Below are 14,322 nucleotides of genomic sequence, written 5' to 3'. Positions count from 1 at the left end.
TATTATAATTTTAAAATATAAACATATGATGAATCAAAGTTAAAGTACATATATTAAGTTTTTTTTAGAAAAGTAATATGAAAAGAAATTTGAGTTTTTTTTGTACCTCTAATCAGAAATTTGATACTTGTCTTTATTCTCCAATTTATATAAGCCATAAATTTATCATAAATACCTGTTCATGATTTTGATTGCTTTGTTATTTTCAATATATTCTGGATGATTATTCAAAAAAAAAAATTGAATTTGATTGCTATTATGTCCGTTTGTAATCAACCTTTTATCGTGATCGAATGGTCCGAAGTAGAGCTTTTTTTTGCTTAATGAGTCCGTCATGAATTGTCACAAACTGTCACATTGCAGGATGTGGACTACTCTCTGTATAATTGCTTTATGGTACGTTTACGTGATCATGCAATGAAAGCTTCACCAACCAATGAACTGTTATCGTGCTCGTTAGGGTTGAATTTTCAAATGGACTGATGCATCATGAAGTTGGCATTTCTGTTGTTAGTATACTGATCACTTGGATATAGATTATGATATGGTGTCTCATTATACAACTTGTTTCATTTTTATGAGTTTTACATCCTAAGAGATTTTGTAAATTAATTGTTAAAAAATAACAATTTTTATATTTTATGTTTCATACCTTGTTTCTTGTGATAGCTTTTTCACTGTGTTATAATTTCAAAATACAAATATATGCTGAATCAAAGTTAAAGTACACATATCAAGCTTTTTATGAAGGTATTATGAAAAGAAATCCAAGTTTGTTTAAACCTCTAATCAGACCTGCAAAATTAGATATATGTACACATCCAAGACTTCAACTTTTATTAAGAATACCAAGTCAGATAAAATCAATTTGAAGAAGGAAATCCAGATGCAATCTAAAGGACAAGATTGGTCTCCTGATTTGATGAGAAAACTAACAGTGTCGAACATCCCACTATAGCTGGGAGTCTATTATGGAAATAATAGGTCTTAGGATCCTCAGCAAAATTAGGCTGAAATTATACTTGCAACAGAATTTTCTACTTTGACACTACATATTTAAATGAGTATATCTTGAGTTTTAGACATAAAAAACGTACGATTCTAAAATCCAAAATCCTCTACACATCTAAGACTACATCTTTTATGAAGAATACCAGGTTAGATAAAATCATTTTAAAGGCAAAAATCCAAACATAATATGAAAGACGAGATTAATCTCTTATCTGATGATAAAACCAATGATGTTTGGTATCCCACTATAGCTGAGAGTCTGATATAAAAGTAGTGAGTCCAATTAAAGCCTATATAAAAAAAAAAGCTGATGAATCCTATGCCACAAAATGTGATGATTTGTAATTGTTGATCCCCTAAATTTTCATTTCACTAAAATGAAAAATATATGAATCACTTTTTAAAGGTGGCATATATCATATCTCTTATCCTATTAGGTTTGGTAGCACAATACGTGGTGGCATCAAACACAACCATATAACTAGCCATGAAGTACACTCCTTTAGCTAGCCACATATTGGTCATCAGGAAGTCATATTCTCTTTGATTTTCCTCTAGTCCAGATGGAACGGACCACAGCCACTCAAAAGTTGAGATTAATCCTACGGCCTTAATGAGTTTCTCGACGAAGTTTACAGGATCAATGCCTCTCTCACTAATCAATTTGATTTTGCAGAGGATTCATGAAAGTAGACACTGTTCAGGACACTATATTATAAAAAAACACGGACACAAGTCAGTTTACAGCCGTTATTTTTAAATATTCATTCAAATATTATTTAGCCGAGGACTATTTATTGGCTATATATATATATATATATATATATATATATATATATCGCAATAGAATTTCGAGTAGAATTTAATAATATATACTAACTACTGAATTTAAAAAAATATATATATTCTTTTCTTTTAAAATATCTTGGTTCAGTTATTTTGGTATGTTTTTATTTTAGTAATTTTTCTTTTTTTAAAAGAATCTCATATAAATTCATCAATTATATTAAAGAAATAAATAGATAGATGGGAAATGGGAGTATATTTGTTATTCTTGAAAAAAATACATTTCAAAGCAATATTTTAAAAAATATATATTTTAATACACTCATTTAACATTGTTCAAAATTAATATATAAAAGTTGAAGGAACATGTTAGATTAGAGTAGATAGATGTTTATTTTTGTGATTCAAATCGTATTTTATGTATTTTAAAAAAACATTTTTGATTGAAAATAATATTTTTATATTTTTAAATTGTTTTGATATATTAATGTTAAAAATATTTTTTTAAAGAAAATAATATCTTTATTTATTTTTAAATAAAAAAATACTTAAAAAAATAATAACTTTCATCCTCCCCAACACTACCCGAAAGAAAAGCTAAGCTAAGCAAAAATCCTTGACGAGGCAGATCATTAGTGGCTACCAGTACCGGAGAAATGACACCTCCATGGACTGACTAACTGATTCCATTCCATGTCTGTTACAAAAATGGCGGGAATATGCTCTCTGAATCCAACAACCTTAATGACTTTTAAGGTAACGAAGCAAGAGACCCGCCCTTCAAGTTATTCATTTTGTCGAAGTTTCAATTTTCAAGTTGAATTTCTCTCTTCTTTCTAGGCAATTTACTAGCATTAATTTTGCAGAGAATTCATGGAATTAGATGCTGCTCAGGAGCAACAGATAATGAAAAGAAGAGCCAAACTAGAACTAAAACCCCACCGATTTTGAAATTGGCTGTGAGTGGGGTCACGGAGCTTTTAAGGGTTTTCTGCTTCTCAGGCAAAGAGAGATATATTCCTTATTATTCTCCCGCTTCAATTGCGTTTTCTGGTTGTTTCTTGGGAAGATGTCCGGGAACAAAACAAAATAGAGTTTTGTTTCTTGTTATGAGGTGTAATTTTCGTGGATTTTTAGGGATTATGCTGTGATCTGAAACTATATTCAATCAAATCCTCATCTCAAATTATTCCATGATGTGCTACATCGTTGATGAAGTCTATAAGATTCTGCTTGCATTACTTGGAATTCAATCTTCATTCCCCTTGCTTTTTGTTCAGGTACCAAGTTGTATTCGCGCAATTTGAATTTGCTGGTTCCTTTCTTTGATTGTCCATCAATTGGATTACAAAACATTGAGAAGGTAAACAATCTCTATAAACTTAAAATTGATTTCACAGTAAATAAAAGCAGCATATTCTCAAAAAGTTTCAACTTTATATCAGGTCATTCAAGCCAATTAATCCTGTTATATTTGACGGAGAAAACTATTTTAGGAAACATACAGTTAAATCATCACCCTAGTTGATGGAAACATGGAAACATCATGCCCGAGATGTAATTTGCACCCGTGTATGATTATCTATGATAGAGGTAGCCTAACCTATTACGAGATTGGGCTTTAGCTACTTTTATTTTTGGGTTTAATTTATTACTTTTAGTTGAGTTTTGTTATTAAACTTGATATTATTTTATTTTAAACTTTAGTTTTATTTTTGTAGGTTTTGGCCTAATTATTATTAGTTGTTTTATGGGGAATTATTGATGATGAATTAAATAATTTACGAGTTGCACACTTTTACAACCCTCTTTCTCTTTCTCTTTCTCTTTCTCTTTTTCAGCTTCTCTCACCTTCAGTTTTTTTCTTTTTTTTCTCTAGCTTCTTTTAAATTTTGTTTATTATTTAATATGGTATTAGCGCATTACTTTTAATTGTTCTTATGGGTTGCACTTATTCATATTCAATCCTGTTCATAAACTCTATATCGTCAGAAGCTTTCCATAGTAAGAAAAAAAAAATGGAGCCAAGATGGGAGTAGAGTGTAAGGATATCAACTATCAAGATCATGCAACATGTCAAGAGATTATAGGATGAAGCGGTTAACATTCTGTTACACAGTTAAAGTAGTTAATAATGTTAGGCAATTAGTAATAGTTAAAAAAGCTGTTAAATATTGGAGAGAGCAACTGGTTTATGTCTGTAGTTTAGTTATAAATACAACTCCAATAATGTAACATTGTACTCATCAAATATAGTGAATACATTAATCTTCTTCCTTTAACTATCAATTGCTCTCTCTATATTTTTCATTTCTCTTCTTAAATCTCTGAATTCTTTTATTCAATTATGTTATCTTAAAATGGTATTTGAGCAGAATTCCTAATCCTCTACTTCCGCACATTTTACACTGCCTCTGTTTTTTTCTCTTCTCTCATCAATGAACAAATCTTTCCAGCTGTTTCTCTGTTTCATCAGCTCTCTCTACATTCCAAAAACAAAATGGTGACATCTTCTCAACTTCAAATCGTCCAATCTCCTATAACTTCCTTACTTTCTATAGTTGTTACTGCTGTAACAGTTAAGCTTGATGATACCAATTATCTCACATGGCACTTTTAGATGCAAATCCTTCTTGAAAGTCATGGTATTTTAGGTTTTGTTGATGGTTCAAGGCAGTGTCCTAGCTGATTCAATGCAGACTCTGACCTTGAGGGAACTGAAACTAATGACTATCAAGTGTGGAAAATGCATGACCGAGCATTAATGCAGTTGCTCATTGCCACTCTTTCCTCTACTGCAATTTATTATGTTATTGGATGTGTTAGTGCCATTGATATGTGGATTCAGTTGAAGGATTGATTCTCTACAGTCACCAAAGCAAGCATTTTTCAAATGAAAAGTGAGCTTCAGAATATTAAGAAGGGATCAGAACTAGTTTCTCATTATTTGCAAAAAATTAAAGATGCAAGAGATTATCTTTCTGCAGCAGGAGTCTCTTTTGAGGATGATGACATTGTAATCTTGGCTCTCAATGGCCTGCCTTCTAATTACAACACCTTTAGATGTATGATTAGAGGCAGAGATAATACATTATCTCTTAAAGATTTTTTATCTCAGTTACTTGTTGAAGAAGCCACTCTTGAGCACACTCAATCTGCATCTTCCTTTGTTTCTGCAATGTTGGCTCAAAATCAAACATTTCAAGCCAAGGATCTTGTTCTTGATGAAGGATCTTCTCCTTCTTATTCTCATCTTCAAACTTAGGGATACTCTTCAAGCTCAAAGACCTTCCCATCTTCTCACTTGTCTTCTGGATTTAATGGAGGTTTTAATGGTTCCATAAGTGGTGTTAATAGCCACTCTAACAATAAAGGCTCTTATTTTAAAGGACGTGGACGAAGTCGTGGCAATTATCAATCTACTCCACGACCTTACCAAGTTCCTTCTTTTAGTCCTGGTATTCTTGGTCCAGGTACTGACATTCCCATCTATCAAATCTGTAGCAAGAAAGGCCATGTAGCCGCTGATTACTATCAACGACATAATCCATCACCTTCTTCTACCTCTTCAGTCCAATGTCAGATTTGTTGGAAATTTGGCCATTCGGCTATTTAGTGCTATCACAGAGGAAATTTTTCATATCAAGGCAAACCACCTTCCTCTAATCTCAATGCAATGCATGCAAATTTTCCTTCTTCTAATTCTACCGAGTAATTTTGGGTTGTTGATACTAGAGCAACTACTCATATGACTTCTGATTTAGCTCACCTCAACCTAGTCACTCCTTTCTCAAGATCCAAAACTGTTGCTACTGCAGATGGTTCAGGTTTGAGTATTTATAATATTGGTTCTTCTATTTTGAATGTTCCACAGTGCTCATTCAAATTACCAAAAGCTTTACATGTGCCTAAGCTATCATAGCACTTGCTATCAGTTCATAGGTTATGCAAAGACAACAATTGCCGTTTTATTTGTGATGCCTTTGGTTTTTGCATTCAAGACAAGCTTACAGGGAGGGTTCTTCTTCAGGGACTGCGTAGAGATGGTTTATATCATATCCCTTTATCCATCCCACACTTTCGACTATCACAGTCCTTCTCCCTTTCAAAGAATCAGTTCTGCTATCTTGGTCACCAAGTAAACACAAGTCTCTAGCACAAGCATTTTTGCCATCTTTCCAACAAAATCACTTCAGCCTTTTTACATCAATCTAAGATTCCTTTTACTTCAGACCATACCAAATATGTCTACACTGCTTGTTTAGAAGGAAAATTTACAAAACTTCCTTTCCCTTATCCAGCAATCAAGTCTGCAACACCTTTAGAAGTCATTCATAGTGATGTGTGGGGACTTTCTCCTACTGTTTCTATTGATGATTTTTGTTGCTACCCAAATTTTGACCCATGTTTTGATATATTTTTAAAAATCCAAAAAATTGAGAAAAACAAAGAAAATCCAAAAAAATATGTTTTTTAATATATTTTCGTCATTTTTGCATTTTCAACGTCGTCTAAAAAGAATTTAAATTGTTTCAAACGCGTTCGACTTTTCACGCGTCATTTTTAAATCATTGATTTTCTACATTTTGAGTCGACGTTGATATTGCTCGTTTTCAAAAAATACAAAAAAATAAGAAAAATCAAAATTTACAAAAAGAAGGAAGTTGAGGGACCAAGTTGAAAAACCTAGCAACATTTTTGCCTATAAATACTGGTCTTTAACTCAAACAAAAGGAGGGGGGCAATTTTGACAACATCTAAAAAAACACAGAAAACCCTAACCTAAACCCTCTCATACACAGCCGCCCCTACCCCGTGCATTTATTTTACCCTGCCGTTTCCCATCTTCTCCGCCAACAGAGTCGCCCCCCCCTTCCCCGGTTTTGAATTTTTTTTAAACATTGGAACCCCCTTTTCTTCTTCTTCAGCCCCCGGATCCAAACGGAACGGCCCCCCGCCTTTACATTTGATTTTTTTTTATACCAGTCGTCGCCTCAATCTTCAACCCGGCGCCCCCCCACTATTTTTTTTGATTTTTTTTTCCAGCCATCTGAACCTCCACCAAAACAGCAGCAACCCGATCTGATTTTAATCCTCTCCCAAAACAGACACAAGCTCTTCTTCTTTCAGCCGGCCACCATCCTTTTCTTCTCCCTCAGGAGAACCGATCGCCACCCACTCACCCTCCTCAGCCACGGCTGCTTCCCCTTCGGTTTCCTTCCTCAGTGACGGCCGAACAGCAGCGCCGGGGCAACACTTTCGCCCGCTCCACTGCCTTCAACCGGCCACCGAACAACAGCTTCAGTAGCCACGGAGCAACCACCCGAAGCAGAGGAGAAGAAGACAAAACCCAGCGACCACCGACAGCTCCTCCTCCACGACCGATCTGCCACCGGAGAAGAAGAAGAAACCCATAACAGACCGATCCGTAGAAGAAACAGATCCGAAACCGAGAAGAAGAAAAGGAGAAGCTGATCTGATGAAAAGAAAAAAACGAAGCAGATTTAAAGAAAACGGAAATAAAATCTAAAATCTACTGTTGTTGCGTGCTCTTGACTTTGCAGGTGGCTTTACTTCACACCGCCGGCGACGAAAGGATGATGGGAAGAAGTCGATTCAGTCCCCCCTGTTGCAATGTTTTTCTTGCGGCGGCGCGTGAACCCACGCGCCGCCAGTGATGGGGGCGCGTGGGAAGACGCGTCGCCAGTGCTCCCAGCACTGTTCCGGTGGTGCAGAAGGTCTTCAATGCAAATTTCTGGAGTTTTAAGGACCACTTTGTAATTTTTAAATTAATTGATGTAATTTTTATTTATTTGTTTTGAATTTGTATTTGTATTTGTATTGTGGATGTAAAAAGAAAAGAAAAAGAAAAGAAAAGAAAAGAAAAGAAATAAAAATAGTGAAAGTGTATGTGTGTGTTTGTATTTTGTTTTATTTATTTGTATATATTTTTAATGATAATGGCTCGGCCCTCAACGTGTTGCCAAAGTACATTCTGGAGGAAATGCCGGTTGATGAATCTCATATGAAGCCAAGTACTATGCTGGCCAGAGCGTACGACGGCTCACCTAGGCCAATACTTGGGACTTTAGAAGTGGAGCTAAATGTGGGACCACAAATGTTCTTAGTGACACTTCAGGTAATGGATATTCACCCTTCCTATAGCATGTTGTTAGGAAGACCTTGGATCCACGCAGCGGGGGCGGTAGCTTCGTCATTGCACCAATGCCTGAAGTATATCATGAATGGGATGTTGGTAACTGTCAAGGCCGAGGAGGCAATATCCATGATAAAGAATGTGGATGTGCCTTTCATCGAAGCGGACGATTGCAAGGACAACAATATCCATGCTTTCGAGATCGTGAACACCGACTAGGTGCCGGAGAACACTGTGTTAAGAAGGCCAAGGATCTCAGAAGCAGCCAGGATGGCAAGCCTGTGCTTCTTAGAACACGGGATCCCATTTCAGTATAACTTCACTGTCGGGATACCAGAAGGGGTTAATTCGGCAAGATTGGAAAATGCTGCTCAAGGATTTGGGTTAGGATATCAACCTAACCAAAAGGATTATCGGCGGGCTGCTGGTCGGAGAAGGGCAAGAAGGATAGCTAGAATTAAAGGAAGAGAGCCTGAGGAAGACAAGCTAGAAATCCCTCACCTTAGTGTATCGTTCACAAAAGCTGCATACGTAATGCAACCTGATAAAGGAGCTGGAAGCCTGGGCCTAGAACTGGCTCATATGATCATAAACACCTTGGAGGGAAACGAGAAGAAAGAGGATGACGTAAAAGCAGTGGGGGGAAAAGAGGATGAAGCGCTGCCACAACTGACGATTCATACACTAGAAGAAGTCTCCGCCAAGACCGTCGTGCGCAAGTTGGCTCCGGGCGAAAAGTTTCAGAATTGGGTGACCCAAGAAGCTCCAGTGGTTTTCAAAATGTAAACCAACTTTGTTTGCCTTAGCATGTTTTTGTCATTGCTTATGTTTTGCTTTTGTTTTCTCTAGTTGACAATCAAGGCTCATAATGTCAGCTAGATTCTATATTTGTCATAGAGCCCACTTTTCTTCCTTTGAATGAATGTGAGATCATGCACTTTTTCAGAAATTGTTTTATATATATATGCATTTACACCAAGCACTTCCCGCTTTCAGGAATCCTGAAAGCGGATCTCCAACGACATCACATACATTTAGCATCAAGAATAAATGGCCAAATTTGAACGAGCATGTAATAGCTATGGAAGAAGAAGAGTGGGATGAAAGCAATATCAGTGAATTCACTAGGCTAGTAGAACAACAGGAACATACTTGGAAGCCTGCCACCGAGGAACTCGAAACCATCAATGTGGGCAATGGTCAGCTCAAGAAAGAGTTGAAAATAGGTACCCTAGTTACTTCTGAACAAAGGATAAAAATGATCTCCCTATTACAAGAGTATTCAGACGTCTTTGCTTGGTCCTATGAAGATATGCCCGGTTTGGATACAAGTATTGTAGAGCACAAGATACCATTGGAAGAAGGTTATAAGCCAGTCAAGCAGAAGCTAAGGAGAGCCCACCCGGACGTCTGGATCAAGGTCAAGGCAGAACTTGAAAAGCAGTGGGATGCTGGTTTTTTAGAAGTAGTTAGATACCCACAATGGGTGTCTAACATTGTTGTGGTGCCTAAGAAGGAAGGGAAGATTCGAGTTTGTGTGGATTTTCGGAATTTGAATAAAGCTAGCCCTAAGGATGATTTTCCTCTACCACACATAGATGTTTTAGTGGATAATGCTGCCCGAAGTTCCACTTATTCCTTTATGGACGGTTTTTCAGGATACAACCAAATAAAAATGGCTTTAAAGGATAAGGCGAAAACAACTTTTGTCACACCTTGGGGGACCTACTGCTACAAGGTCATGCCATTTGGGTTAAAGAACGCGGGTGCAACATATCAAAGAGCGATGGTGACTCTATTCCACGACATGATGCACAAAGAAATTGAGGTGTATGTAGATGATATGATTGCCAAGTCTAAAAAAGAACAAGATCATGTGGAAGTTTTAAGGAAGTTATTTGAGAGGTTGAGGAAGTATGAACTAAGGCTTAATCCTGCAAAATGTTCATTCGGAGTTAAATCGGGCAAGCTGTTGGGATTTGTGGTAAGTGATAGGGGTATAGAGGTGGATCCGGATAAAGTAAGGGCCATCCAGGCCATGTCGTCCCCTAAGACGGAGAAAGAAGTAAGAGGATTCTTGGGAAGATTGAATTACATTGCTCGGTTTATAGCTCAGCTAACAACAACATGTGAGCCTATATTCCGACTACTAAAGAAAAAGAATCCCGGGACCTGGAATGAGGAGTGTGAGGAGGCATTCAATAAAATCAAGCATTATTTACAAAATCCACCGTTACTGGTTCCTCCTGTATCAGGAAAACCTCTAGTATTATATCTAACCGTTACTGAAATAGCCATGGGTTGTGTGTTGGGTCAGCATGATGAAACCGGAAGGAAGGAAAGAGCTATTTATTACTTGAGTAAGAAATTCACTGAATGTGAGTCCAGATACACGGAGATAGAAAGGCTTTGTTGTGCGTTGGTATGGGCGGCAAAGAGGTTGCGACATTACATGTTATACTATACCACTTGGTTGATTTCGAAAGTGGATCCTCTGAGGTATATTTGTAATAAGCCTTTTCTCTCAAGTAGAATTGCAAGGTGGCAAGTCTTATTAGCAGAATATGACATAGTGTATATGACAAGGAAAGCCGTAAAAGGGAGTGCAATCGCAGACCATCTGGCCGATAATGCTGTTGAAGATTACGAACCTTTGGATTTTGATTTCCTCGATGAAGATATATTGTCAATAGAAAAGGAAGAAGAAAAGACAGATTGGTGGACCATGTTTTTTGATTGGGCGGTAAATGTATATGGTAACGGGGCAGGGGCGGTAATAATCTCTCCTGATAAGAAACAATACCCAGTTTCGGTCAAACTACACTTCGAGTGCACCAACAATACAGCTGAGTATGAAGCTTGTACCCTCGGTTTAGAAGCAGCATTGGAGCTGAAAATAAGGAAGATAGATGTATATGGGGACTCAATGTTGATTATTTGCCAGGTAAAAGGGGAATGGCAGACCAAAGAGGAAAAGTTGAGGCCTTACCAGGAATACCTATCCATGCTAGCAAAGGAATTTGAAGAAATTAGGTTCACCCATCTGGGAAGGGAGGGGAACCATTTTGCGGATGCTTTGGCCACATTAGCTGCTATGACTACCATTGATCTCAAGTGCAAGGTACAACCGGTACACATTGATATTAGAAATGATCCAGCTCACTGTTGTTTGGTTGAGGGAGAGATAGACGGACAACCTTGGTATTACGATATCAAGAATTTGATGCAGAATCAGGAATATCCAGTGGGAGCTTCTAAGACGGATAAGAAAACCTTGAGAAGGTTGGCCATAGACTTCTATTTAGATGGAGAGATTTTATATAAAAGATCATTTGATGGAACCCTGTTAAGGTGTTTGGATGAGGCAGATGCTAGAAGGGCATTAAGAGAGGTCCATGAGGGGATTTGCTCAACCCATGCTAGCGGGCATATGATGGCGAGGAAAATCCAAAGGGCTGGTTATTTTTGGATGACATTAGAAAAAGACTGCATAGACTATGTCAGAAAATGTCACAAATGTCAAATTTACAGTGACAAGGTCAATATGCCACCAGCTCCTCTGTTTAACCTAACATCTCCATGGCCCTTCGCGATGTGGGGAATTGATGTGATTGGACCTGTAAACCCAAAAGCGAGCAATGGTCATAGATTTATCCTCGTGGCTATTGACTACTTCACAAAATGGGTAGAAGCCGGGTCATTTGCTCATGTGACGCAAAAAGTGGTGAAGAAATTTATTGAGAGAGATTTGATATGTCGATATGGCCCACCAGAAAAGATTATAACTGATAATGCCCAAAATTTCAACGGCAAGATGATAATAGAGCTCTGCACTAAATGGAAAATCAAGCATTCCAATTCTTCGCCATACAGACCAAAGATGAATGGGGCGGTAGAAGCTGCTAACAAGAATATCAAAAAGATTATTCAGAAGATGGTAGTCACCTATAGGGATTGGCATGAGATATTATGCTTGATGTAAGCCCTTAAATCAATAAAGCAAAGTCTGGCCATTGACTCCTTTCTTCTTGCATTGATCTCACAACATTCATTTTCGCATTAATCCAAACAGTGCATGTCTTGGTGTTATTCTCATCACTTATTAAAAAAGTTTAGCATCGGCTGAACGCATTTCTTCTCTATATAAAAGCTCAGACTAGAATCACACGCCTACACTGGGGGGCAATACAAGATGTTTTTATAAAAAAGTATTACGGAAGCCAATAGATTTGAAAACCAAGCTAAAGCATTTGACAAAAGCATGACAAAAAGGCAATAACAATTCATACATTTTGAGAAAATGACTACTTGAAGAAAGTCAAAGAGTTATTCTCCAAGAATATGATCGGTAAAAAAGAGGCGACACGAGAGATGAGTCCAACATACGACTTCAAAAGCAAGCTCGTATCAAGAAAGAGCTTCGTGAACTAGAAGAAGATGATGGGGCCTATGTTTCAAAAAAAAAAAAAAAACCAGGTACGAATGCATGCATAGCATCTAATCATAAATCATTGCATATTGTTTTTTATCGTTACAGGAGGAGATCTTAGGGCATTCCAACAAGATTGGGGATGAATAATGAATCAGTGAGTTGATTCTAGAACAACAAGAAGAGAAAATAATTTTCAAACCCTGCCAGCAGGAAGAGCGACATCGATAGCATTTGGAAAGGGGGGGAATCGCTAGATAGGATTCCAAGTTGGAAAGGAGATTGCCCGAAGGGATCTCGTGTTTCACTATTTGCAGGTCGCCAAATGGGACCTCGTATTTCATGTTGGTTAAAAGGGGAATCGCTAGATGGGATTCCAAGTTGATTAAAGGAGATCGCCAGAAGGGATCTCGTGTTTCACTATTTGCAGGTCGCCAGATGGGACCTCGTATTTCATGTTGGTTAAAAAGGAATCGCCAGATGGGATTCCAAGTTGATTGAAGGAGATCGCTAGAAGGGATCTCGTGTTTCACTATTTGCAGGTCGCCAGATGGGACCTCGTATTTCATGTTGGTTAAAAGGGGAATCGCCAGATGGGATTCCAAGTTGATTAAAGGAGATCGCCAGAAGGGATCTCGTGTTTCACTATTTGCAGGTCGCCAGATGGGACCTCGTATTTCATGTTGGTTAAAAAGGAATCGCCAGATGGGATTCCAAGTTGATTGAAGGAGATCGCCAGAAGGGATCTCGTGTTTCACTATTTGCAGGTCGCCAGATGGGACCTCGTATTTCATGTTGGTTAAAAAGGAATCGCCAGATGAGATTCCAAGTTAATTAAAGGAGATTGCCAGAAGGGATCTCGTGTTTCACTATTTGGAGGTCGCCAGATGGGACCTCATATCTCATATTTCATATAGGAATCGCCAGATTGGGTTCCAAGTTGATTAAAGGAGATCGCCAGAAGGGATCTCGTATTTCGATAGTTGTCAAAGGAGGTCGCCAGAGGGGACCCCATTTTTTATTATTTTTCAGGGAATCACCAGATGGGATCTCAATGTTTGAGGCCGAAGAGGATTGCTGTAAAGAAAGAGTTTCAGATCGATCAAGCTTCGACCAGATCAGTTTTAGGAGTTCAGACTGGGTTATCTTTATAAAACTTACTACACCTTTGCTCCGTAAGTATTATAAAGAGGGGGCATCTGTTGTAACCCATTTTTGGGTCCCCACAATAAAAATAATAATAAATAAATAGCCGAAGAAGGTTAGAAAATAACAGGAGGCATAAACGCTCAGAAAATGGTCGAAAGATTGGTCAAGGAGGTTAAAAAATACAAAGATTGGATTTTTGGCAGTATATTCTTGAAGGATGAGAGCCCTTTTGAGAAGGAAAATTTGAATTTTTGAGGAGAAAAGCCCAAATTTGGATGTTTACGGACTTAATTGGATTTTATTTGAATTTATAAAGGATTGGAGTGCAAGAAAAATTGATTTTTAAGTCAATTTGGGCTTTAATTAGAAGAAATTTAAGTTCTGGGGCCAAAATATATTTTTTTGGAATTTATTAGGCCAAATCAGGGGCTTAATTGCATAAATATTGAAGTTTAATGGCCAATTAGGGGCTTAATTGTGAAAATCCGAAACCAGGGACCAATTTGGAAAACGCGGGTAAATAGAGGGGGCTGTCTTGATTTGATCCAGGGGTGTAATTGAAGAAATTGAAAGTTTATTGATCAATTGAGGGCTTAATTGCATAAATCAGAGGCCAAGGACCAAGGTGAAAAACGCGGCCAACTATGGGGGCGAGGACCGAAATTGGCAGGGACGCAATTGAAAGAATCAAAAGATAATTGAGGGCTGAGTTGAAATTTTGCGTTTTTGGCGCCTTTTTTAAATGAAACGGCGCGTTTTCCCCAAAACGACGCCGTTTCATATATAATAA

The sequence above is a fragment of the Populus alba genome, chromosome 13 (assembly GCF_005239225.2).
Source record: "Populus alba chromosome 13, ASM523922v2, whole genome shotgun sequence".
Lineage (NCBI taxonomy): Eukaryota > Viridiplantae > Streptophyta > Magnoliopsida > Malpighiales > Salicaceae > Populus > Populus alba.
Note: the sequence above shows the minus strand (reverse complement) of the source record.